This window comes from Trachurus trachurus (genome assembly GCF_905171665.1).
Source record: "Trachurus trachurus genome assembly, chromosome: 10".
NCBI lineage: Eukaryota > Metazoa > Chordata > Actinopteri > Carangiformes > Carangidae > Trachurus > Trachurus trachurus.
Genome location: NC_139894.1, coordinates 502,940 through 529,562, shown reverse-complemented (window position 1 = coordinate 529,562; position 26,623 = coordinate 502,940). Strand labels below are relative to the sequence as shown.

Below are 26,623 nucleotides of genomic sequence, written 5' to 3'. Positions count from 1 at the left end.
TAAGGGATAGTTCACCCAAAATTGAAATTTCTCACTCATTATCTCCTCCCCCTCATGTGGACTATAAAGGGCTGGGAGAAGTTTCAGAGTCCTCCGTGGCTTCTCTGAGTTACAGGGGGTCTCGGCGTAGCAGTGCATGTCCATATGACGGTTGCAAATGGATACCAACTGTCTTCGTAACAAAAAGACACACCAAAAAACATCCAAATACCTCCATGCTGCTCGTATGTAATGTCCGTCTTGTATTGAAGCCCTGAAATGCGAAATTGTCTCGAAAAAAATTAAATCAGTCTATATTTCAAGCTTGTTTGTAGCGGAAGCTTCTCAAAGCTCCTCTTCCCGGTTCGTCAAATTTGGACGAACTGGGAAGAGGAGCTTCGGCTTCCGCTACAAACAAGGTGGGTGAACTATCCCTTTAACTTGATTTCCAGGTTCGGTTCTGGGCAAAACATAGATCATGTGACATGGGACGGATCATGAGTGAAAACAAAACCTTCCGACTGCAGTGACGTCTGCACCACATCAACCCTTTAGTGGTCGTTCACACATCAAGTCTGGATCAGTCAAAATAAAACTGATGAGTCTCAGGTAAAAGGTTTTTTTGGGGGGCGCTACCCACACGTTTAGTTGTGTTGCTCATTCCACCAACGCACGATCTCTTACAAGTTGTACCTCGCTGTAAACACTGCAAAAACTCAAAATCTTCCCAAGAATATTAGGCTTATTTCTTGTCAAAATGTCTAATTTCTATTCTAACTAATCTCTTTCCACTTAAAATAAGACTCATCACCTAAAAATGAACTTGTTTTTAGATCATTTTCACTTGTTTCAAACTAATTTTCACTTGAAATAAGTAGAAAAATCTGCCAGTGAAAGCAAGTTTTTTGTGTTTGTAATAAGAAAGAAAAACTTGCTCCACTATCAGATTTTTCTACTTATTTCAAGTGAAAATCTGCTTGACAGAAGTAAAAAGTGTCTAAAAACAAGCTGCTTTTTAATGTGATGAGTCTTAGTTTAGGTATAATGAGATTTGTTTTGACTAGAAATAAGACAAATATTCTTGGTCAGATATTTGAGTTTTTGCAGTGCAGCATCCGGTGACTAACACCTTAACCCAGTTTAAAACAACAGAGGGCTGGAAACACACATCTGGTATAAATCTGGATGAAAGTCAAGCTGTCCAACCTGACCTTACCTAGGTTGTGTTTCTGCTCAGGTGTGTTATGTCTTCAGTAGCATCAGACGAGCTGCTGAACTGAACGCTCCGGTCTCTGCAGCTGAAGGTCAGAGTGTCCACAGACAGACAGACGGACGGACGGAGGCTCCGGGAAACGGCTGAACTCCAGTATGTTTCATATCAGAGCAGATAATCGATGTCGGCTATAGGAGGAGGAGGCCATCACACTCAGAGCGGAGGAAGAGGAGGAGGAGATAAAAAACTACAGGACGAGGACGAGGCCATGGTAAATCTCAAGCTGTTATTTGATTTGTGAGGAGGAAAACTCACAATATTACTGTAGCTACAACATGGAGCAGCAGCCGTGGCCTTTACCTGGCGGAGCAGATCAGATTATAGCTTCTTTATATGAAATAGATTTCTCCAAAGTGAATAAACACAGAGTTACAGCAGCGTCTGTCCATCTCACTGCAGCGTTTATATGACAAACTCCTCTCTAATCACAATCTGTCTCACTCTCTCTGCAGCTCCATGCTTTTCTCATTCTCTTCTCGTGTCTTTCATTCGGCCTCGATGAAACAGAGTGTAGAGACGACTGTGTAGGAAAGAGAGTTTCAAAACAAACCCGCAGCTTTAATACTGTTTATTACAAGGGTCTGTTTTTATTTTATTCTGAAGGGCTGATCCATGAGAAGATCACAAACAAAAACCATCTCAGTTTAGTTTTCCATCTCAGTTTCTCTCTGGAGCTCTAGAAACAACAGGTCGCTGTCAGCCAATCAGAAGAGAGGGAGAGAAGATCGGAGCCTCTCTTCTGATTGGCTGGCTGTTTTCTAAAGCGATCCAATAAAAACACATCATGATTATTAACAACACGGGTGAGAGATTCATGCTCTATTTTAATGTATAGTTTTGTGTGTTTTATACCGTCATGTCATTTTGACTCTGCTCTATTTTATGATTTTTACACTGCAAAAACTCAAAATCTTACCAAGAATATTTGTCTTATTTCTAGTCAAAACTAATCTCATTCTACTTAAAATAAGACTCATCACATAAAAAGCAGCTTGTTTTTAGACACTTTTTACTTCTTTCAAGCAGATTTTCACTTGAAATAAGTAGAAAAATCTGATAATGGAGCAAGTTTTTCTTTCTTATTACAAACACAAAAAACTTACTTTCACTGGCAGATTTTTCTACTTATTTCAAGTGAAATTAGTTTGAAACAAGTGAAAATGATCTAAAAACAAGTTCATTTTTAGGTGATGAGTCTTATTTTAAGTGGAAAGAGATTAGTTTTGACTAGAAATGAGACATTTTGACAAGAAATAAGACAAATATTCTTGGTAAGATTTTGAGTTTTTACAGTGCACCTGTCTCCGCTGCAGCCTCACGTCTCCGTCCTGGGATGGATGAGACGGATGAAGCAGGTTGCCATGGTGACGACCCGGTGAAGTGTTTACATCATCAGTACAGGTGTATAATTACACAGCGGGTGTCACGTCGAGGGTTAAAACACTGTGCACTAATGATGCATCGAATCAACTGATGATTACAAGAAGTCCAGTCTGACGCGAACACACACACACACACACACACACACACACACACACACACACACACACACACACACACACACACACACACACACACACACACACACACACACACACACACACACACTCACACACACACACACACACACAGTCGGTGATTAACAGAAGACTTGAGTTGCATCGAGCAGCAATAACAGCTGTGATTTGTCTTGTGATGACAGGTCATCATGATGAAGACCAGGACACTAAACACACTGTTTCATTACAGATGAGAAACCTACAAAGTCTTTTATATTATTTAGTTACTTGGTAAATTTGAATATTCCTTTGTTTTAATCACTTGTGACGTATTTGTGATGTATTTTAATGTCTAGACCTTGTAATTGCATTTCAAGTTTCGGAGACACCACACCTCTCACTTTGTCATGATATACTCAAACCCTTTTGTGTTTTAAATTGCATTGATTAGACTAGGACTGAACTTTCTTTGCAAGGAAACAAAAAAAGCTTGTCGGCCGACAAAGTCTCTATTTCATTATTCACCAACAGCAAACGGCTAAAAACTTCCACAACATACAGTACTAAATAATATATAATAACATAAATACCATATACACAGTATTTATAAAATGATTTGATTAAATCAGAACAATGGCGACCCTCTCATTAAAGCTCAAGAAGACACGCGTAAAGACGTAAAACATACGACAAATTCAACAACTTCATCACTGCAAAAACTCTGTCTAGTCAAAACTAATCTCTTTCCACTTTAAATAAGACTCATCACCTAATATTTAACTTGTTTTGAGATCATTTTCATTTGTTTCAAACTAATTTTCACCTGAAATAAGTAGAAACATCTTTTACAAGCACAAAAGTTTTTTGTGTTTGTAATAAGAAAGAAAAACTTGCTCCACTGTCAGATTTTTCTACTTATTTCAAGTGAAAATCTGCTTGAAAGAAGTAAAAAGTGTCTAAAAACAAGCTGCTTTTAATGTGATGAGTCTTATTTTAAGAATGAGAATGAGATTTGTTTTGACTAGAAATAAGACAAATATTCTTGGTTAGATATTTGAGTTTTTGCAGTGTACAGCCCCCAGTTGAATTTGCCCGTAATCCTATAAACATCTGGACGGCGACATGAGGATCTTTGTTTCAGCAGCTCAGTCAACATGAAACATGCAACATGAGAGTCTGTTGTTTAACCAGGGAACAAACACCGAAGAGACAGAAAACACATCACAGAGGGAGAAGTCCTCCTCCTGGTCCTCATTTAGTGGTTTATCCCACATCCGTCCGTGTTTCCTGTGAGCGCTGAGCAGAGGGAACGGCCCAGAGAGCCGCTGAGCCGCTGCTTAATGAGCAGCCGTGTTAATGTGACGACGTAGCGCTCTGCTCTGCTCTCAGTCTGGTGGCTTCTGGCGGCTGCTCTCCGAGGATAATTGGCCCGGTGGATGATGTGACGTGATGTCCGGATACTTTCAGCAGCTGTTTGTTTGGAGTTCAGAGGCAGAAACTGTTTCACTCATTTAAATTAGACCAAAAAGGCTGTCGTACAAGACGCACACAAACACAAACACACACACACACAGAGGCAGGAGACACAACAGCACAGGATGTGTGTGTGGTGATTAGTAAACCACTGCTGGAAGTTAAGAACTTGGAAACTTGTGAATTTAGGAAAAACAAAACTGTAAGAGTGATTCAGACAGTTGCCTTGATCAGGTGGAAACCAGCTTTATTCACAATATATCACATATCATTCAGTGGAAGTAAGACGATTCAAACTTTTATCATTTTTATAGGATAAAACATATTTGGGTAACACTTTACTTGAATAGGTGTTCATAAGATTGACATAACACTGTCATAACCATGACATAACAGCTGTCATAAACATCAATGAATACTTATGACAGCTGTGGTTAAGTGTCATTTGGTAAGTTATGTCACTTTTGATGCAAAGTTGACATTGTTTGAGATGTCCTTGTTATGAGAACTTCATCATCATTTCTTCATAATCTCTTTCCACTTTAAATAAGACTCATCACTTAAAAATGAACTTGTTTTCAGATCATTTTCACTTGTTTCAAACTAATTTTCACTTGAAATAAGTAGAAAAATCTGCCAGTGAAAGCAAGTTTGTTGTGTTTGTAATGAGAAAGAAAAACTTGCTCCACTATCAGATTTTTCTACTTATTTCAAGTGAAAATCTGCTTGAAAGAAGTAAAAAGTGTCTAAAAACAAGCTGCTTTTAATGTGATGAGTCTTATTTTAAGTAGAATTAGATTAGTTTTGACTAGAAATGACATTTTGACTAGAAATAAGACAAATATTCTTGGTAAGATTTTGAGTTTTTGCAGTGTAAAGAGCTTCAGAAAGTGATATTTCATAATACGTCCCCTTTAAATCAACTATCTTGAAAGCAGTGAGAGTCTGGTGTTTTAATTGTCTCCACGCAGGCGACAGTCGGAGCTGGAGGCTTCTTGTTCTCAGGTTGTCAGTCCATCTCTCCATCCCATAATCACAGATATAGCCTACATCATGTCTCTGTATCTCTGACAGAACTGGGCACAAACATTCAGAGGGATTCAAGGACAAACTGATTCAATTTTGTGCATCAGACGGTCAAAGGTCGGGGATCCCTCTGACCTCACCATCACAACGTTTTGACCTCGTGACAGAAACGTCTTCATCACACCTTCAGAGGTCAGAGGTCAAAGGTCAGATGTCAGAGTCTCTGCAACCTCACAAAACACTTCTCAGACACGACGGCAAATATGACAAATGGTCCAAAGTTTCTAACTTCCAGGGCCGGCCCCTGGCATAAACACTCTATGTGGTTGTTTAGGGCCACAGCCGTCAGGTGGGGCCACATGATCAGAAGGTACTGGGGTTCAATTCAAGTCATTTTAACACTGAGGTTGGCGCGCGCGTTTACGCGACGGTCTTGATATGTTTTTGTTTGTATTTCGGTCATTTTACGCCGTAGAAACGCGGTTTAACTGCTCCCGTGACCGAGGGACGGCTCTCCTCTTTCAAATACACACTCAAAAAACTGACCCAGGGCATGTGTTTGATTAACAAACTAGAAATATGTTCACATTAAATGAATGAATCATGTTTATGTTCATTAAATGATTTGTTCTTGTTGGTTTAACATGAATCAAGAAAAAATCAGATGAATTAGATTCATTCATTTCAATCCAATGAGACTGAGGTCCTTCAGATCAATGACTCTGATAGGGACAGCTACTGCGCATGCGCCACACCCACCGGAAGCAGAGACATTTCAAAAGAAGAAAAAAAAGTCGGAGTGGAAAGTTTGATGGACGTTTGCCACCTGTGATATTGGTAAGTAATTTAGATGTATTGTATTAAATTAAACAGCGTGAGTGATGGATTGTACACATTAGACATTTGTGAGACATATTTTAGTCAGTCGTTTTTCTCAGTTAATGCTAACTTAACTTAACTTTGCTATGGCTAACAAAAACGAGTGGAGAATATGGGGGGGGGGGCATCATTGTTTATGGTTTCTGAGTCCGTTTAGCATGTTAGCTTGTCCGTGCGTGTGTGTGCGTGTGTGCGTGTGTGTGTGTGTGTGTGTGTGTTCGCCTCGGTTGTGTGCTTTGGTTAAACAGCGTGTGACGTGCCAGGATGTAGTCATAGCCACACACAGTGACAGCGCCGCTCTACCGGCGTTTGTGATGGCTCGTCATTTTTCAGCTAAGAGCAGGCTAAATAACTGATAGACGACCGTGAGTTGGAGCTGCAGGTCTGGGAAGGTAGCAAACGGTCTAAATCTGTTTAAAACTATGATGCTATGAAAGCTGTGGTGCAGTAACTGAGGCTATGTGTCATCTCTATGAAGACATGTCATGTCCTTGCCCAGCTAACAGAAATTGTTTCATTAAGGTTAAGTAATAGTCTTCATATTTCAATGTATGTAATTACAAATATTGTAATACTTGCCCTATTCACTACAGAAACATTATGTTGTATTAACCTTCTTAAAACAATTTCTCTTTTTTTTACCAGAAATAGCCTACATCCCAAAATAAAGGAGTGTCCTCATGCCCTGAGATTTTTGCACCTCAAAAATACATGGTAAGTTGTTAATATTTTTGTCTGTGTCTGTGTGCATTCATTTATCATTTGCTTATGTTTTTCTATTTTCTTTCTTTTCTTTCAGTGACGTGTATGTGGCAGTGCAAGCCTTGTGTCGCCAGAGTAGTAGGTAATTACTTAAACATTATAAACAACATCATCATTATGATCATCATTCTCTCTCCTCCTCCCTTGTCTCTGTCTTCCTTCCTTTTTTCTGTCCTCTCCCTTTTCTCTGTCCCCCTCCCTCGTCTCTGTCCTCCTACCTGTTCTCTGTCCTCAGACGGACAGCTGATACTATTGTGATAGTATTGTGAATCGATTTTTTTCCTTCCACCCATAGAGAGCCTAAGCAGAAGCAGGAAGTAACGGTCACCATGGGACCTCAACTCTGAAAAACTCGCCATTCAAATGAACGGGACTGAAAACTTTATTTCGTGGTCCGTTTGAATTGTGCCATGAGAAAAAAATATGTCCTCTACCTGTTTAAAACATCACGTTTCATGAAGAGAAATCAGCAGTTTGTTGTAAAACTATTGTAAAATAAAATTCAGAAGAATCTGTAACCAGAAAGACTACAAGTCGCGTAGGTGACGTCACACACCAAATGCCGCCCTTTCCCGTGTCAGTTGGTGACGTATTTTTTGTGGGACACAGATCTGTAGTCCGTAGAGCAGTCTTTACACAAAATACATTCTTCTGTTGCCGTTTTATGATAAACGGCTGATTTCTCTTCATGAAACGTGATGTTTTAAACAGGTAGAGGACATATTTTTTTCTCATGGTGCAATTCAATCGGATCACGAAATAAAATGTTCAGTCTCATTCATTTGAATGGCGAGTTGAGGTTTCAGAGTTGAGGTCCCATGGCGCCGTTACTTCCTGCTTCCGCTTAGGCTCTCTATAATATCATGATTGCACAGCTACAGTAGTAATTCACTGTTCATCCTTCCTGTGTTGTATATTGTTGTGATGTTCAAATAGGATGAGTGAGTGTATTGTTGATGTTTTTCAGATCGACAAAGAGTTCATACTGTACGCATATCAACTGTACCTCTGCTATCAACATTCTTTGCTGAGCTCGACCAACACTCTCCACACATGATGGAGCTCTTTCGAGGGAAAGGTGGAGCGGCACGGGAAAAGATTAGACATATGGTGGCCATTTCCAAGGTTTGTATTTAATTGTTCAAAAGTTGTGCAAAAGTTCAGAGAGTCTGTTAATACTGTGGAGTTCCTTTTTGGAACTGCTGCCTAAAATGCAGAATATTGTTAAAATGGTTTCCCTTTTTCTTCAGGATGACACTACATACAAGACGAGCATGCATCCTCAAGTCCTTGCGTCTACCTGAACACAGACCATGAGAAACTCGTGAAATAATATATGGTGAGTTACATGCATGGGGTGTGACAAAGTAGCCAGTCAGAGAAAGCACATATTTACTTGTTGGATGTGTTAAATTTGAAGCAAAGGGTGGTAAATATTGCATATTAAAACGTGATACCCTACAACTAACCCTGTATAAATAAAGTACATTTTGCTTTGCCCTTGTTTTTCATCATCTGCTATTTCTCAAATTTCTGCAAGGTTGAAAACTAGAGATATAATTGGCTGAATGTATGTTTTAAATGTCCTAAAACAATATTATTAACCATTTTAATATATTTAGTACAAATCCTGGCCAGAATTGATGATTGTTGTGTAACATTATCATTTACATCCCTCAAACATAAATGACATCTGTTGTTTGATGCTAAGTACTGTTACTTTGAAAGCATAAATTAGAGCTCAATTCTTAGTTTTATTCATAAAATTTACTTTTATGCAGTGTTCTTGCTGTGGTTGAAGCCTATTTCCACACTTTGTCTAGACTCATATCAAATGTATGTATTGTCATATTTTAATCCATAGAGCGCAAACACAGAGGCCAAGACTTCAATGGAGCAATCTGTGATGGGAGTGTACGACATACAGAAGGAGGATGCAGAGCCTGGAGATGATCCAGAGGACATCGTCGTCCTGATTGAAGGTGTGGGGGTCCTCAGTGGTTTGGGGGACACTGCGATTGCCTGTGCTCTGTTATTTGGACTGTCTGAACCTGAGCTTACCCACCCACCCTCACATGCACTTTGGATGGGTGGAGGTTGTCATCCAAGGCACACAGCTCCTGAAAAACAAGCTTTTGAATAAGCTTGATGAAGACTGATTCAAGGATGGCATTTGCCTACATCTCTGCCAATGCAGATTTTTGTTTTTGAAAGTTCAAGATTAGAAGAAAAATGTTTCAACAGACAATTTAGTTTGCACAGTGGACTGAGATTAAGATTGTTGTCTCCTATGTTGAAAAGTCTCGTGTGTGTGTGTGTGTGGAGATGACACAGAACAGTGTTTTTGTGTATTCTACAAGCATTTGTGACGAAGGTTGAAAAAATGCGTCTTCGAGAAAATGTGCTTTTCATTGAGTGCTGGAAGGATTTAAGACACTGTTTTAGTCAGCAGTTAAAGCAGAAGTAAGTGGTCCGGTCGTTTTCGCTAATGCTGCGTTCCAGGCAGGCTTTTGAAATCGTAAATTACAGCTTCAAGTCACAACTTACGACTTTGTAGCGTTTCAGGCAACCCACTCGTGTTTTTCCGACCTGTTTTACCGGTGAAAGTCACTATAACGGCCACTCGTAACTTCCGACCGGTGAACTCGTACCAGATCGAACTGGTACCACTTCACGGTCGGAAAAATACGAGTTTCCTTGAACGCACCATAACAGTCCTCGTCCCTACGTCACCACATTCACGGCGTTCCTTGGCTGCACACACAGCCCTGCATGCCGTTCTCTCTCCTCATTGGATAAAAACTGTAGGATACGATAAATGTTTTCTCCTCGACTCAGAGCAGAGCAGAGGGACTGAGAGACCCGTGTTTCAGTCCAAACACTCTATGTAAGTGATTGCTGTCGGAAGATATAACTATTTAAGACTTAGATTAACACAAATATATCACTTACTTCTGCTTTAAGTTGTACTGTGGCATATTGTGGAGATGCATCAAAGACAATAAGACAATGGTAAAGTGTCTATGTTGCACCTATGTTAAATAAAAATTGTAAACGTTTATGCTTGTTGTTTTATGTATGTTAGCTAAACATAATGCTTACACCAGCAGTGAAAACAACACAAGACAAGATATTAGTATACCAGACAAAACCTATATTAGTTAATCCAACATGATTTATATTAGTTTAACAGACAAAAACTATTTTAGTTCATCCAACATGATTTATATTAGTTTAACAGACAAAACCTATATTAGTTCATCCAACATGATTTATATTAGTTTAACAGACAAAACCTATATTAGTTCATCCAACACGATTAAATTGTGTTGTACTAACGTAATTTAATTAAATCAGACCAACACAATCAAGATAGATTGACTTAACATGATTTGTTTAGATGGGATATATGTGGCATGATTAAATTACGTTCATCCAATGAATTCTTTTTTTGAGTGCACCCGCCCTCGACAACCTATATGTTATTCACAGCCAGGGTTTGAGAGCCAATAACAAATATTTTTGTTTGAAGAGGGAAAAAAGCTAATTTCTCATTTAAAAAATCTGATGAAGCTTTGAAGTCAATATTCAGCTTCTTTTATCTCACATTTAAGACATTTGGTGAAAATAGAACGGCAGATGACAATCCTTATGCTCAAAAGGCGATTTTACAAAATTTCCTTTTAGACTTGTTTTCTACACTTATCTATTACTGTATTCATATCCTATTTGAAGCACCAAAAGTTGTTGTTCTCATGACTGAAGGAGTGTTTTCACAAGGGATTTGAAATTTTTCAGAAAATTTGGCCTAGATTATTTATTTATACAGTGTTCTAGGACGAATTGGCCTCAGTGTGCTTATAGCGGAAGATTAGACATAAAACACGTGAGTATTGTTACATCTGTCTATCAAACATGTCTGTATTCAGTTTTAAGCAGTGTATGTGATTTGGTGTTTGCGCTTAGAGTGGGCCACAAACAAAAATCTTGTTTAGGGCCACCAAAATGCTAGGGCCGGCCCTGCTAACTTCCTTTCCTTCGGCCTCATGTTCACGCTGTTCTGTCGTCAACAACTGAACTACACAGCTGGTAGATGATTGGCTGTTCACCTGTCACTCGTATCGTCCAGGGTTATGATTTAAGCAATATTACCGGAGAGGGTTGTGCTTTAACGAGGCTTGTGCATCTCTGCATGACTCAATGAGAGCCTGAAATGTGCGGGGCGACTTTCTCGACTAAAAAACAGCCCAATTTCCAATCCTGGGTAAGAGATGATGCAAACTCCTGTCAATCATGTCAAATCTGGAATGTACCATTTTTTTTCTAGGGTTTTTTGGTTAGGGTAACAGGGTTGACATAAAATCAGGGGACACCGATAAATTGGTAAATATTTATAATAATTAATATATATTATTACCAAAACCACAGTTTTACAATGATACCATACTTAAAACAATATGTAAATGTGAACATTTTAACATTTTGCCAACATTTTACAAATTAAAAGTCCTGTTGACATACAGATGTTACTGGTTCAAATTTGCGGGGTTTGTCCTGCACTGCAGGATCGCGTGATCGCGTGACTTTTCACCACAACTGTTTTCCTCTAGGTGGCAGCACCGTACTAAATACTGCTCAGACGTTTTGGGGACAATGCTGACAGCCTGATAGCCGCGATTAGGAGTGGCGCTGTTCATGATACAGAATACAAGAGGATGAAAGGAGAACTAGCTGCAGACAGTAAATAATATAGTAGCCTAGTTTTTCAATGACAAAATGTAACGACGGCAGCTACAGTAGACTATAGCCCACGTCTCACTCTCTTTTTTCGGTCATCTGTCTCGTCATCTCCAAAATGTGTTTTTAAAATGAGCCAACTACAGTACTGTGCAGTAGTGCCGCAGATTTCTCACTCCGCACCTTGTTTGAGAGTGCAGCTGGATGATTTCTTGTGAATGAACGGGTCTGTGTCACTTTGGGGCTGGGCGATAAAACATAGGATAAATAACTTTCCCTCGATAGAAGACGCGGCCGATACAAAGTGACACCGTCAGCCATGCAGCCGGCCTGGACTTTTTATTTTTAATTATGAAGGATCATCTGCGCAAGGCAAAGATGATAGCATCAACAAAACACGGCGTAACACACGCGGCTGTATGGGACAGGCTTTTATTTAATTCAGAACAAACCGCTTAGCAAAAATGGAAAATATAGTCTATAATAATTAATTGATCTGTTGTTTGGCCACTGTTTGAAAATAACCCGAATTATGAGCAAATAATCTGATCCAGAACAGCAGTCATAATCAGACTTCTTCTAAATAAACCTAAACATTAAATAACTGGGTCAGGTCGGACCATGGGGTTATTTTTTCTCTTCTTCTTCACAGGAGAAGAGGAGGCTATGTGCAAAGTACCACATTAACATCTCTATTCATATAACGCCCATCGAAACAGCTGATTTACATGTCGGCCGTTAAGGCAAGGCAAGGCAAGGCAATTTTATTTGTATAGCCCGTTTTTACAAACAGTTTGTCTCAAAGGGCTTCACATGGCATCGTAGCAACATCCTCTGTCCTTAGACCCTCACATCGACTGAGGAAAAACTCCATGGAAACCCTTTTAACAGGGAAAAACAGGAGAAACCTCAGGGTGAGCAACAGAGGAGGGATCCCTCACCCAGGACGGACAGACGTGCAATAGATGTTGTTACAGACAAGAAAACAGTTTACAGTTTGTCACAGAATGTGCGGAATATGGAAATGTTAACACATGGCGATTGGCCATTCACGCGGCTTTGTTCTTGGTTTCGGCCAATCAGCTTATAAGCACATGGCTAATTATCAGCTTTCAACCAATCGCACTGTTTTAATGTGTGTGTGTGAAAGTTATTTTCTTTAGTTCATTTTCGTTTCTTTTGGATTTTTTTTACAACAATGTATCAATATAATATTGTTTTCGTTTCATTTCGTTATAAAAATCAATCCCTTTTCTTTGAAACAATGAGATTGAGCAGCTAAAACTCAATAAACTCAACCATGGCTTGTCTTATTGTTAATCTGAACGCACATGTATAAAGGGCAGAGTCAAGGCAGCAGATAAATCACAAAACATCAACGCGTCCGTGAGCGCAGCGCACCTCCTCTTCTCCTGTGAAGAAGAAGAGAAAAAATAACCCCATGGTCCGACCTGACCCAGTTATTTAATGTTTAGGTTTATTTAGAAGAAGTCTGATTATGACTGCTGTTCTGGATCAGATTATTTGCTCATAATTCGGGTTATTTTCAAACAGTGGCCAAACAACAGATCAATTAATTATTATAGACTATATTTTCCATTTTTGCTAAGCGGTTTGTTCTGAATTAAATAAAAGCCTGTCCCATACAGCCGCGTGTGTTACGCCGTGTTTTGTTGATGCTATCATCTTTGCCTTGCGCAGATGATCCTTCATAATTAAAAATAAAAAGTCCAGGCCGGCTGCATGGCTGACGGTGTCACTTTGTATCGGCCGCGTCTTCTATCGAGGGAAAGTTATTTATCCTATGTTTTATCGCCCAGCCCCAAAGTGACACAGACCCGTTCATTCACAAGAAATCATCCAGCTGCACTCTCAAACAAGGTGCGGAGTGAGAAATCTGCGGCACTACTGCACAGTACTGTAGTTGGCTCATTTTAAAAACACATTTTGGAGATGACGAGACAGATGACCGAAAAAAGAGAGTGAGACGTGGGCTATAGTCTACTGTAGCTGCCGTCGTTACATTTTGTCATTGAAAAACTAGGCTACTATATTATTTACTGTCTGCAGCTAGTTCTCCTTTCATCCTCTTGTATTCTGTATCATGAACAGCGCCACTCCTAATCGCGGCGATATGCGATACATAATCATCAAGTCATAAAGCAAGACAGGCTTTATCATATTACAATAGTTTCTGTGATTTAGGCAGTGTATACAGTAGTTAGTTCTAGTTTAATAGCCTAGAGTTTAAGCTGTGGATTACTGCACAGATCACTGAGTCATCCGCCTGTCGTCCTCCGTTCTCACAGATGCCACCTGGCGGTTGTTTTGGCACATTGAGGCTTTTCATTAAAACCTCTTGTCTCGCCAAAGAAAAAAAATGCATGAGTCTTGTGCCGTCTCGCGTGGACCACGCGTGAAGTCCGCAAATTTGAACCAGTAACATCTGTACAACAACAACAGTCAGGGACAGGCCAAAAACCTCACCCTCATCAGCATAAAAGTCATTTTAATTATTTTAAATTATATTTAATTGACTTTAATTTGATGTTATAGTAGGAGAGAAGACATTTTTAAATTACATATTAATTTGTTGTTATCGTAAATTTTATGACTGATTACTTCTTGGGAACGCAAAAGTTACCGATTTCATGGAATGACCCCCATACATTTACAGGCTACTCTTTATAGCTCTTTATAGGAGAAGTATTCCTTTCCTACTTGTCCGTCTGTAAAGTACAAGTCGGTTATATACTGTAATTTCAGCCTCGTGGCTCAAAGCCTTGATGAGTTATTTAAAAAAAAAAACATTATTTAAAGGTCAGCTATGACCCTGAGCGGTGACCTTTGACACTTCTGAAGGTCGCAGCGGTCTGAAACTTTGCACAGTGGATTCCCCTGACCCCCTGATACACATACTGTAATTTCAGTCTCCTATCTGAAAGTGTTGATGAGTCATTCAAGAAAATTCATTACAAACGCAGGCCTTTAAGTTCACCTCACACCCTTATTGGTGACCTTTGACCTTTCTGAAGGTCGGACTGGTCTGAAACTTCTCACAATCAACGCCCCACACCTCCTGATACACATACTGTAATTTCAGCCTCCTGAGTGCTCGCCATTTTCACAAAAATGGACTGAACTGTCCGAAACTTGGCCTGTGGACTTGTGATGAGACCTGTCAGAGCCAAGTTGTGAGATAACTTGCACTACACTTTCTTTCTTGCACTAGAAAATAAGTGAGAAAAGGAGAAAAGGAGAAAAGGGAAAGTGAGAGGAAATGGGGAACTAAACCTTACGCCAGGTCAGGTGAGAGCGCCGAAGCTGAGTCAATGTTGGATTCTATTAAAGTCTCCACAAGTCCCAACTCGGTAGACCCCTGGGAAAGCTAACTAGCTCTGCAGTGGTCACATCACGACGTGGCCAAAATATCCCAGCAGAAGGCCCTCTGATGTGCAACATAGCCAAAAATCATGCCGAAATTCCAAGAGCAAGTCCTTTGACCTTGTCTGAGCTTGTGTGAGCTTTTTTTAAAGTGAAAGGCCAAGACCCGACAACAAGGCAAAGACCGACAGTGTTTGTGATTCATTTTAGGCTTCTCCTATGAAGAAAGAAGCCTGTTCCAACTGGTCAGTTACAAAGTCTTTCTTTAATGTACAAATCAGTCACATCATGTTATGTTTGGGCTACTTCTCCTATAAAGAAAGTAGCCTGAAAATGTAAATTGGGCTATGGTACTTTCTTGAAACAGCCCAAATTTAACCGGTTCATTTTCTTTAAGTCGGTCAGTTACAAAGACTGTAAAAGTTAGTCACATGGGTTCAGTTTGGGCTACTTCTAATGTAATTTTTATTTTATCGCTACCTTTCACAATTTTTTGTACCTTTGTGTCTGCACCTGACACCACGTCAAGTTCCTCGTGCTGTAAACTGACTTTTACTGCCCTTGGCAATAAAAACATTTATGATTCTGATTCTGATTCTGAACATAAAAAATAACATTGCATAAAATTGCAGTTCATTCATTTGTTATTCTATAGATATTAAAGTCATTACCTAACGTCATTTTATTTGTTCCCCCTTTATCTGGAAAAGTGCTGGATTACATGTTGGTAATACCGGTACCGATACCAATATGTTGGTAATCGGTTCAACACTACCAGGTTCTGCTGTTCCTGCGGTTCAGGTTTAACCAGCAGTGAAAGGTGAGTTATTCATCTTATTATGACCCTTAACATAAAAAAAACTGTCTACAGAAAGGAAGAAGTAAAGCTCATCCTTCTTCATTATTCTTCTGAGGAGCTCTAAAAGGCAGTGGCGAGGGAGGAATGATAACCTGTAACTCCACTAAAAATGTCCCAAGACTACAACAGGAAGTGGACTCCGGTCTCAGTAACTGGTCCTCAGAGCCGGTCGCCGGGCGGAAAAGACGCTCTGAGGAGCTGAGGCAAGGCAAGGCAAGGCAATTTTATTTGTATAGCCTGTTTTTTTACAAACAGTTTGTCTCAAAGGGCTTCACATGCCATCGTAACAACATCCTCTGTCCTTAGACCCGCGTCAAATTTGATGAACCAGTAAGAGGAGCTTCGAGAAGCTTCTGCTATAAAACAAGCTTGAAATATAGACTTATTAAATTTTTTTCTGGGCAATTTCTCATGTTGGGGCTTCAATACCAGAGGGACATTACATAAGAGCAGCATGGAGGTATTTGGATGTTTTTTGGTGTGTCTTTTTGTTATGAAGACAGTTGGTATCCATTTGCAACCGTCATATGGACATGCACTGCTACACCGAGACCCCCTGTAACTCAGAGAAGCCACGGAGGACTCTGAAACTTCTCCCAGCCCTTTAGTCCACATGAGGGGGAGAAGGAGATAATGAGTGAAATTTCAATTTTGGGTGAACTATCCTTTTATTAAACTACAGTTGGTGAAGCTGTGTCCACTCTGCCTCCAACCAGGTGAAGCTGCAGAGCGTCTCCTCTCGCCAGCATCATCACATTGTAAATGTCCTCGTATAATCCACCCCCCCATCCTACACACACACACACACACTCATCCTACACACACACACACACTCATCCAACCTCAACCTTGAGTTATGGCGTGGCCGCCGCTGGCAATCACATTAAGAGGCACATTTCTTCATATTCACACACACAGGGGACCGCGTTTAGCAATCTGCTTAATTTAGCCAGACTGATGAATTGTCCAGCTGCACTCTCAGCCTACCTCTCTCTACCCTCTCTCTCTCTCTCTCTCTCTGTCTTTACTCCCCCTCTTCCCCCCCTCCTCCCTCTCTCTCTCTCTCTTATCTTGTCCCTCGCTCCCTCGCTCGTCTTCCCCGCCGTGCGTCAGCCGCTCGTCCTTGAGACGGCCGGCTGCTTCGCTGCTTCGCTCCACGCTCGGTTGAAATGTCAGACAGACAGTCAGAGTGACCTGCAGCTGTACCTGCACACACACACACACACACACACACACACACAAACACACACACACACACACACATACAGACACACAGAGACACACACACACACACACACACACACACACACACACACACACAAACACACACACACACACACACACACACACACACAGAGACACACACACACACACACACACACACACACACACACACACACACACTCCTCCCCACCGGCCAGAGGAGCCAGCTCAGGTGTGCAGCGTGAAACAGAGCGAATCCACAGCTCGACAGAAGCTGAACCGGACCGAACAGAACCAGCAGACTGAACCAATAATAACTGATGCTGCGTTCAGGACAACTCGGAAGTCGAATAAAGAAACGAGCTCCGAGTTGTAAAAAAAAAATGAATTGAACGGCGTCAAACTCTGAAATTACAGGTCGGGAACTCGGGTATCATATCAGAGCTCCGACTTTCCGACTTGACGTCACGACAACATCAAAACATGGCGGCCCTCGTCTTAAAGCAGAAGTAAGCGTCCCGGTCGTTTTGGCTAATGCTGCGTTCCAGGCAGGCTTTTGAAACCGTAAATTACAGCTTCAAGTCACAACTTACGACTTTGTAGCGTTCCAGGCAACCCACTCGTGTTTCTCCGACCTGTTTTACCTGTGAAAGTCACTATAACGGCCACTCGTAACTTCTGACCCGTGAACTCGTACCAGATCGAACTGGTACGACTTCACGGGTCGGAAAAACACGAGTTACGGGTTGCCTTGAACGCACCATAACTTCTTGTTAGCAGATGGAGTAAGCAGCCCCCGCCCTCGTCATGGATCTATTGGTCCTCGTCCCTACGTCACCACATTCAGGCGCATCCCTTGGCTGCACACACAGAGAGGACTGCCCCTTTATGCCGTTCTCTCTCCTCATCGGATAAAAACTGTAGGATACGATAAAAGTTTTCTCCTGGGCTCAGAGCAGAGCAGAGTGACTGACAGACCCGTGTTTCAGACCAAACACTCTATAGAAGTGATTGCTGTCGGAAGATACAACTATTTAAGACTTAGATTAACACAAAAATATTGCTTACTTCTGCTTTAAACGGTTAGAATTTAGACATTTTAAGTTCTTTGTTGAGGTTTGAATTTCAATTTCAATTTCAATTTCAAAAACTTTATTATCCAGTGGAAATTCCTCTTTGGTTTCACCATAGACACGTCTCACAAAACAGAACACAATGACACAGTAAAAAACATTTCAAGGATAAAAAATATAAAAATATATATATAAAATGGCCTACGGCAGTAACTGTACTTCACACATCACAGAAATAACGTTTAACTGTTATCAAGGCTGTAACATTATATGTGCACTCATCTGCAACGTCTCCTCTCCTCCAAAATAAACATCATTTACTGCTGCATTGATTTTTCCTATTCAGCTCTGAGCCACAATACGACAAACTTCCTTCAGGTATCCATGGTTTTTTCTCCCGAGTTCCTGCAGCGTGAACGCAATGATGTCGGAAGTCGGAAATTTCCGAGTTGGGAATCCCGACCTCCGAGTTGTTATGAACGCAGCATAAATGTTATCACAATGTCATTCTACACGTTTATATCAGAGCGCTGACGTCAGTGGTTCTCAATCTTTTTTACATCAAGGACCCTAAATTGACACAAATTAGAAGATTTTAAAGCAACAATACACAAATATTTGTTCTGAGACTGAAGAACGTTACTTTTTTTAGTCAACATACGTTCAAATTCAAAATTCTGGCCAATAGCGTGAACATTTTCTGGAAAAATTTGTTGGCTACAATTTCTCCAAAAACGTTTAAACATTTCTCGAAAAAAGTGGTAAAAAAAAAAGTTAAACATTTTCTAGAAAAAAGTGGTAAAATTTTATTAAAAGTGTATGTTTCTGAGAGCAAACTAAGACAAATTCCGATCACTGGTTGACATGGCAATAAATTGTTGACTTGGCAAAAAAAAAAAAAAAAGAGAAAAAGTGGTAACATTTCTCAAAAAAAAATTCTAGAAAAAGTGGTAAAAATTTCTCAAAAGAGAGAGTTTTTTTTTTAAATTGTAGAAGAAACTGATAAAAATTTTCAAGAAAAAGTAAAAAAAAAATATTTTAAAAAAGTGGTAAAAATTTCTCAAAATCTTAAAAAATTCTAGAAAAAGTGGTAAAAATTTCTCAAAAGAGTGGCAAGATTTCTCAAAGAAAAGTTTTTTTTTTTAAATTGTAGAAGAAACTGGTAAAATTTTTCAAGAACAATCTAGAAAAAGTGTTAAAATCTCTCAAAGATTTTCTTTTAAAAAAGTGGTAAAAAAAAATCTCAAAAACTTAAAAAATTCTAGAAAAAAGTGGTAACATTTCAATTTCAATCACAGTTTTTCGCAGAGTTAAAGCAATATTTCAAATATTTCAACAACATACCTGCAAATGCTTGGTTCCATTGAAAGGTGTGTTTTTTGCATGAGCTGTGATTCTCTTGCTGTAACAGAAGGAACTATTGTTGGTTATTCAACCTGCTTCTCCAGCAGCAACAATTAGTTTTAATTACCAGTTATTTTAATAAAACTTTGGCGTGAGGTCCAATCATTCAACTCAGTCTGATAACTCAGGCGGTGTCACACAATAACACGTCTGTGTGAATAACCAAACAATAGTTCCTTTCATTACAGTCACCAGACCAGACTTCACCAGAGTTACGGCTCATTCACAGAAAACCATTTCAATGGAAACACCTGACGATAGGATGTGTACTGTTTTAAAATGTGAGAAATAACAGCGGAAGAAAACGGATGGATGGATGGATGGAGAAATAAGACTTTTCAGAGATCAGAGATGTGTCAGTGAGTGTTGTGTTGACGGTGTGCGTGTTGTGTTGTGTCTGCCTGTGTGCGTGTTGTGTTGACGGTGTGCGTGTTGTGTTGTGTCTGCCTGTGTGCGTGTTGTGTTGACAGTGTGAGTGTTGTGGTGTTGGACCGACACGTGGGCGGTGAGCTGCTCCGTCACCGTGATGAGACGAGCTGCAGCTGCTGAGTTGCAGGTGGTGAAGCTGCTGATTAGTGGTGAGCAGCACCTGTCACCTGTCAGTCAACTGCTGCTGCATCAAACCACCGGCTGCTCTGATGATGATGCTGCATCAAACTGCTGCTCTGATGATGCTGCATCTCTCTGGACGTCTCCTCAGGACCAGGAGGTTCACTGTAAAAACTCAAACTCTTACCAAGAATATTTGTCTTGTTTCTTGTCAAAATGTCTAATTTCTAGTCAAAACTAAACTCTTTCCACTTAAAATAAGATTCATCACCTATAAAAATGAACTTGTTTTTAGATCATTTTCACTTGTTTCAAACTAATTTTCACTTGAAATAAGTAGAAAAATCTGCCAGTGAAAGCAAGTTTTTTGTGTTTGTCATAAGAAAGAAAAACTTGCTCCACTATCAGATTTTTCTACTTATTTCAAGTGAAAATCTGCTTGAAAGAAGTAAAAAGTGTCTAAAAACAAGCTGCTTTTTAATGTATAACTATGTATGTATATGTACTTATTTTAGGTATAATGAGATTTGTTTTGACTATAAATGACATTTTGACTAGAAATAAGACAAATATTCTTGGTAAGACATTGAGTTTTTACAGTGTTAGAAACTGTCTCTGGACTGTTGCTGTTTCATCTCCTCATGCTGTTCACCGCAATGAAACATTTAACGCAAAAAGTTTGTCTGTTAATGTGTTAAAACAGTTCATCAAGTGGAAGATGAAACGATCTCCAAAAGACATAAAGTTAAACATGAAACTCTCTTTTCTTTCAATATTTTCATCAACATCAGTGTATTATTGTAGTTTTCTAGAGTTTCAGAGTGAAAAAGGGAAACAAAGCAGCAGCAGCAACAGAAAGGGACACCCAGAGAACTTTGACCAAGGAATCTGACAAGAGATTTACTATTTACACACTGGGAGAGTTTCCCTTTTCCTTTTCTGTCAGTTTGAACATGGAAATAAATATATATAGTTTAAAATGTAAAGTCAATGTGTCATCTTTAACTTTATGTCTTTTTGAGATCATTTCATCTTCCACTTGATGAACTGTTCACATTAACACACACTTGGACTTGGTTATAGATGGTGCCAAATGTGCCCAAAATGGAGATTCCACCTGACGACTCTGCACTAAAACCTCTGTCATTCTGCTCTGCTTCACTTTATTAGCTATGCTAATGTGTGGAACAGGAAATGTTCAGATATTTTACTAAGGTTTGCTACAGATTTTGAGCTGCAACTGCATCATTCCAAGGGGATACTCAATCTAAAATTGTTCTGGTTTTTTTAGGCGGAAATGAAATCTGTGATTGTAGCTGTGTGCCAACCTCATTTACTCTGACCCAGTAACATATTTACTGAGACTTACACATCTGAACAAATCTTACAAGTGTTCCCTTTATTATGATACCAGGATTATTCAAATAGACCTTGTGATTGCAGAGATATACTCTAATCATTATCATTATGGTATGTCATTTTCCTGCAGAATTCCAAAATAGAGGCTACTGTAGTTCACTTGACGGCTGCAATGTGTTTAACAAAAAAAATAAAAACTGTTCAGACAGAGGCAGCGACAGGCTGGAACAGTTCAGCCTCTGTAAATGGATTAAACATTATGGGATGTAAAAAGTCCAGTCCAGCTGTCAGAGTGTCAGTGAGTCAGAAACCAAACACTGATGCAACACCGTGGTAAACACCAACTTGTCCAAACTCTGTCCCGATGCTGCAGAGTCACACTGTTAATAACGGGAAATACTCATCAATACCAAATGTTTACCTTTATTTTAATGGTTTTTTGTTTTGTTTTGTTGTTTTATTTGATTAAAAATGACACGCTAGCATTTATATTCCTAACAATTCAGTGGAATCTTTACAATTTATTAATTGTGGTGTTTAACCACATTAATTAATTAACATCTGGGGCTTATTACATGTTTTACAAATCACTGCATCATGTTTCCATTTAGGTTTTACACAACAGCGTCCCAACCTTTTATAAAACAGCAACGCAACGCCACTTTTGCGTTTTCTGTTCAGATCGTTTCCGTGTGAACGTATGTGAATCACTTTTGACATTTGGCGTTTCAAATGTTTTAACCCCTTCCTGGCCAGTTGTTTTAGCTGCAAAAACACATGATTTCTCATACTATGTTTTTATTTTGTTTGTTTATCTTGTTTGTAGCGGAAGCTTCTCGAAGCACCTCTTCCCAGTTCGTCCAAATGTGACGAACCGAACCGGGAAGAGGAGCTTCGAGAAGCTTCCGCTACAAAACAAGCTTGAAATATAGACTTATTTCATTTTTTTCAGGACAATTTCTCATGTCGGGGCTTCAATACAAGAGGGACATTACATACGAGCAGCATGGAGGTATCTGGAAGTTTTTTGGTGTGTCTTTTTGTTACGAAGACAGTTGGTATCCATTTGCAACCGTCATATGGACATGCACTGCTACGCCGAGACCCCCTGTAACTCAGAGAAGCCACGGAGGACTCTGAAACTTCTCCCAGCCCTTAGTCCACATGAGGGGGAGGAGGAGATAATGAGTGAATTGAATGAATTTCAATTTTGGGTGATCTATCCCTTTAACATGCAGCAGACACAGGCAGCTGAAGGTAGATAATATCCTTCATGATACACAGCTCCCTGTTCCACAGCATCACCGTCACAGAACGACAGCGTGACCTTTACTTCCTGGTTAAATAAAGGTTATAATAATAAACTTCCAACCTTTAAACGCCACTGACACACTTTCCAAAGACTTCAACCCTGACCAACAAAACAACCCAAACCACCGTCTGCTCAGGTGAGAGCCGAGCCGAGCAGCGACGCTCAGCGGGAACTCCGTTCATCCGTTCATCACATCAGTCAAAACCTCCATTGAGATTAATACCAACGGGGCCGCGAACACTTTCACTCCCGAAGAGAAAAATGCAGTTGTCAGTCGACCTAATTGCTCTCTCATGGTGCATGAGCTTCCCGCTGAGTTATTGAGAGACTCCGCCAGGAAAATCATGATCAACGAGCAGCGGGAGGGAGGCCGCCGTCGCACAACACACACACACACACACTGAGACACACACACACACACTGAGAGGCGAGGAGTCGGTGCAGCATCAGAGTGACAGAAGCTGAAACACGTGTGGAAGCAAACGAGGGCAGACAGGTTGATTATTATTATTATTATTATTATTATTAATGTAATTCAGTGTAAATGAGATTGTTTTGCTGCTGTTGTTGTTGACTGTAAATGATGTTTATTCTGGAGGAGAGGAGACGCTGCAGATGAGTGCACATATAATGTTACAGCCTTGATAACAGTTAAACCTTATTTTCGTCACATACGAGGAAACACAATTTCACACCATACAACAATCACAGCTTAATATAAACGTATTTCATATCGGCTACTGCAATAATACACAAAAATATGCAGTAAAACCTCAACAAATAACTTCAAATGTCTAAATTCTAACCATTTAACACGAGGGCATGACGCCATGTTTTGATGTTGTCGTGACGTCAAGTCAGAAAGTCGGAGCTCTGATATGATACCAGAGTTTCCGACCTGTAATTTTCCGAGTTCGACGCCGTTCAATTCATTTTTTACAACTCGGAGCTCGTTTTTTTCCGACTTCCGAGTTGTCTTGAACGCAGCATAAGCATCCCTGTTTTTGTGTTTGTGCATGTAAACACCATTTCCCGATTTCAGAAATCCCGATTTTGCTTCCTGGAGAACTCCGAGAGAAACCAGGATACTGGAGCGTTTAAACACCGTACCCCGATATCTGAAAGCTGCTCAGCCAACTTACGTAACCGTTACCATAGATACGTTACTGATAAAATGGCGGCGACAACAAGAGCGTATTTCTGGAGCAACGAGGAGACTATTAAAGGGACAACCAGGAGTTTCTCCATCGGCAGAACGAAAGATTCCGCGACAGTAAAAAAGTCTCATTGTCCTAAACTCCTCCTTGTCCCTTTAAGTTTTAATATGTTTTCATGTGAGAAAGTAACTGTTTAGATCCCAAATCTATGGCCAGTTTATCCAAACGACGGCTGTTTAGAAGTTTGCTCCGATGTTTTTCAGAGAAGTGAAGCTCTGCAGCGACCGGGACATCACAGAGACAGCAGCCGGTCTGCAGAGCTGCTCGGCCGGCCAACCTCCGTCCTCATCCCGGGGGAGAAAACCATCGCTAATTAACTTACCCGCAGGTTTTTAGAGGTTTACCACCGGCTGGTTAAATTATTTCTAGGAGATAAATGTTGGTCTCAGTGATGAAATCTAACAGCTGTATCAGTAGCATTAGTTAGTGTGAATGTAAAGTGAAGCTTCCTGTGTGTATTGGACAGAAGAGCAGCGCTGCCTCGGGACTCTGGAGCCTACGGACACAAACCACCACATTTACATCAAGAAATACATGTTTTACAATCAACACATCAGTCTGCACTAAGTTTTCTTTTCTTTTTATTAAGTTAAATAACATTGTAAATCATTTGTAAATGTTGTTGCGCTTCCTGTTGTAAACAAACATGAAACACGTTTACACACATAAGACGCAGTACTGGTGTTTATCATGTATACGGGGAAACTGAATAACCAGTTTCTCTAAGTTCATGTAAACACCGTACCCCCAGTTTGATCAAAACCAGAATAGTGAAGTCCATGTAAACGCAGTCAGTGATAGAAACGTCACCACGTTCAGCAGGAAGAGAATATGTGCTGAAGTGAAACATGACATCATGTGCTGGGGTTTTAGTTTTGCAGCACTGAGTTATGAGTCTTGGGAGTGTTTGTGCGTTTGTATTTAAACAGACATTGTGTTTTTCATGTTTATGCATGTTAACGTCTTCAGGTGGATCGATGTGTGAATTCAGCCACGAAGCATCAGAGAACTGGCAAAGAAAAAACAACTTTCCTCACAAAACACACTGATTAGATTCAAAACCAAATCTCAGTTGTAAGAATTCACCAGATGGATTTACACCATTAAAGGTTTCAAAGTGAATTGCTTTGACTGTTGGGTCCATTTAAAAACAGAACAGTTATATAGAAATGTCAATAAACTATACAAACACAAAATAAACATATTATCACAATGATTCATTTGTCATCAACTTTTATTTCAGGTTGTCATATTTCAGTCCTGTTTGTTTGTTTCTGTGGTGAGGAAAGGAACTTGTTCATTGTCTGTGTGTTATAAGCAGGGGTGAAAGTAAGCCGGTACGGTCCGGTAGCCTACTCAGTACCAGGGAGATCATGCGAAAGATTAAAAAAAACAAAAAAAACAGATGAAGATAAAAGATAACAAGTAGCCTGAACAAATCTTATTTCACATGAATTCCCTGTGGTTTGAAATCATTTCTGTGAAATCGTCTTGGTAATTACCGCTAACACAACTCCAGACCCGTTCTGTCATTATAAAAGTAGGTTTAATGACTACATGACTTTCCGTTTGTGTTGAGGCATATTTACCATTTTAACTCTGTTTTAATTCATTGTTAAACCTCAGTGAAGCTTAAATACAAGTTTGATTATTTATTTATTGATTATATAAAGTATAGCCTAAAGAATTTAGAAGCACATGTTTTTTCCTTCTTCTTAAATCGTGGTATCAAGTAAGTATCAAGAATCGTGGAAATGTACTAGTATTGGTATCAGTATATAAGAAAGCTCCAGCCTCGATGGGATATGGTCTTATTATGGGTTATTATGGGGATCGATACCTGACATTGCCCTGGGCCGGTGGTCAGAATGGTGGGGCCAGTGATTTATTGTCTACCCCTGACCCGGCCTTCCAAACGTGTAGCTACCACATGTTGTTCGTTGCAAAATGTCCCAATTAAAATCAGTGATAATAATGATAATGCAGAGAAAAATAACTTTTGGTAATAGTACCGGCAAGAATTTAGAACTACTTTCACCCTTGGTTATAAGATTCACTATAGGTCATCGACTCTAAGTTATGCTAAGACCTAAACTGAGTGAATGTGAGCAGCAGCTCAGCTCCCAGACACCAGACAGGGGTTTTAAATGCTGTATTCTGCATTCTGAGCAGTTCTAATCACCTGCTGTGTAAACTACTCATGGAAATCACTTGATACTGTATATTATTATTATTATTTGACCTACATAAAGAAGACTCTGTCCTCAGACCTTGGCCGTGTGGCCCCGAGCAGACTGGACAGATTAGCGGAGCGGCGACCTCGTGTCCCTCTAACAGCAGCCGGTCACGCTGCCATCTGCTTACAGGTGCACATATCAGGAACGTTTTGTGCAGCGAACAGGGAGGAAAAGCTTTAATCCCACAAGGGAGGGAGGGAACGGACACAAAACACACACTCAGACACACTCAGACACACTTAGACACACACACACAGAGAAATATATCTACTACTCAAACACAGCAGCAGCAGGGCTCGGGCGTATGGGCATCTACTCTGAAGACTCTGGTAGGGATGTCACCATTAGACATTCTCTTGTTTTCTTTCACAGTACTACGATTATCACGATTATTCTGC

The 26,623-nt window shown here is 40.0% G+C and overlaps 1 long non-coding RNA gene across 1 annotated transcript; it reads left to right on the top strand.

Annotated features, from left to right (window-relative positions):
• The first annotated feature begins 7,884 nt into the window (after window positions 1-7,884).
• Window positions 7,885-8,952, top strand: LOC310993140. Its single transcript, XR_014595728.1, has 3 exons — window positions 7,885-8,016; window positions 8,142-8,230; window positions 8,756-8,952. It is a non-coding gene; the product is annotated as an uncharacterized lncRNA (long non-coding RNA).
• Window positions 8,953-26,623: the final 17,671 nt, after the last annotated feature.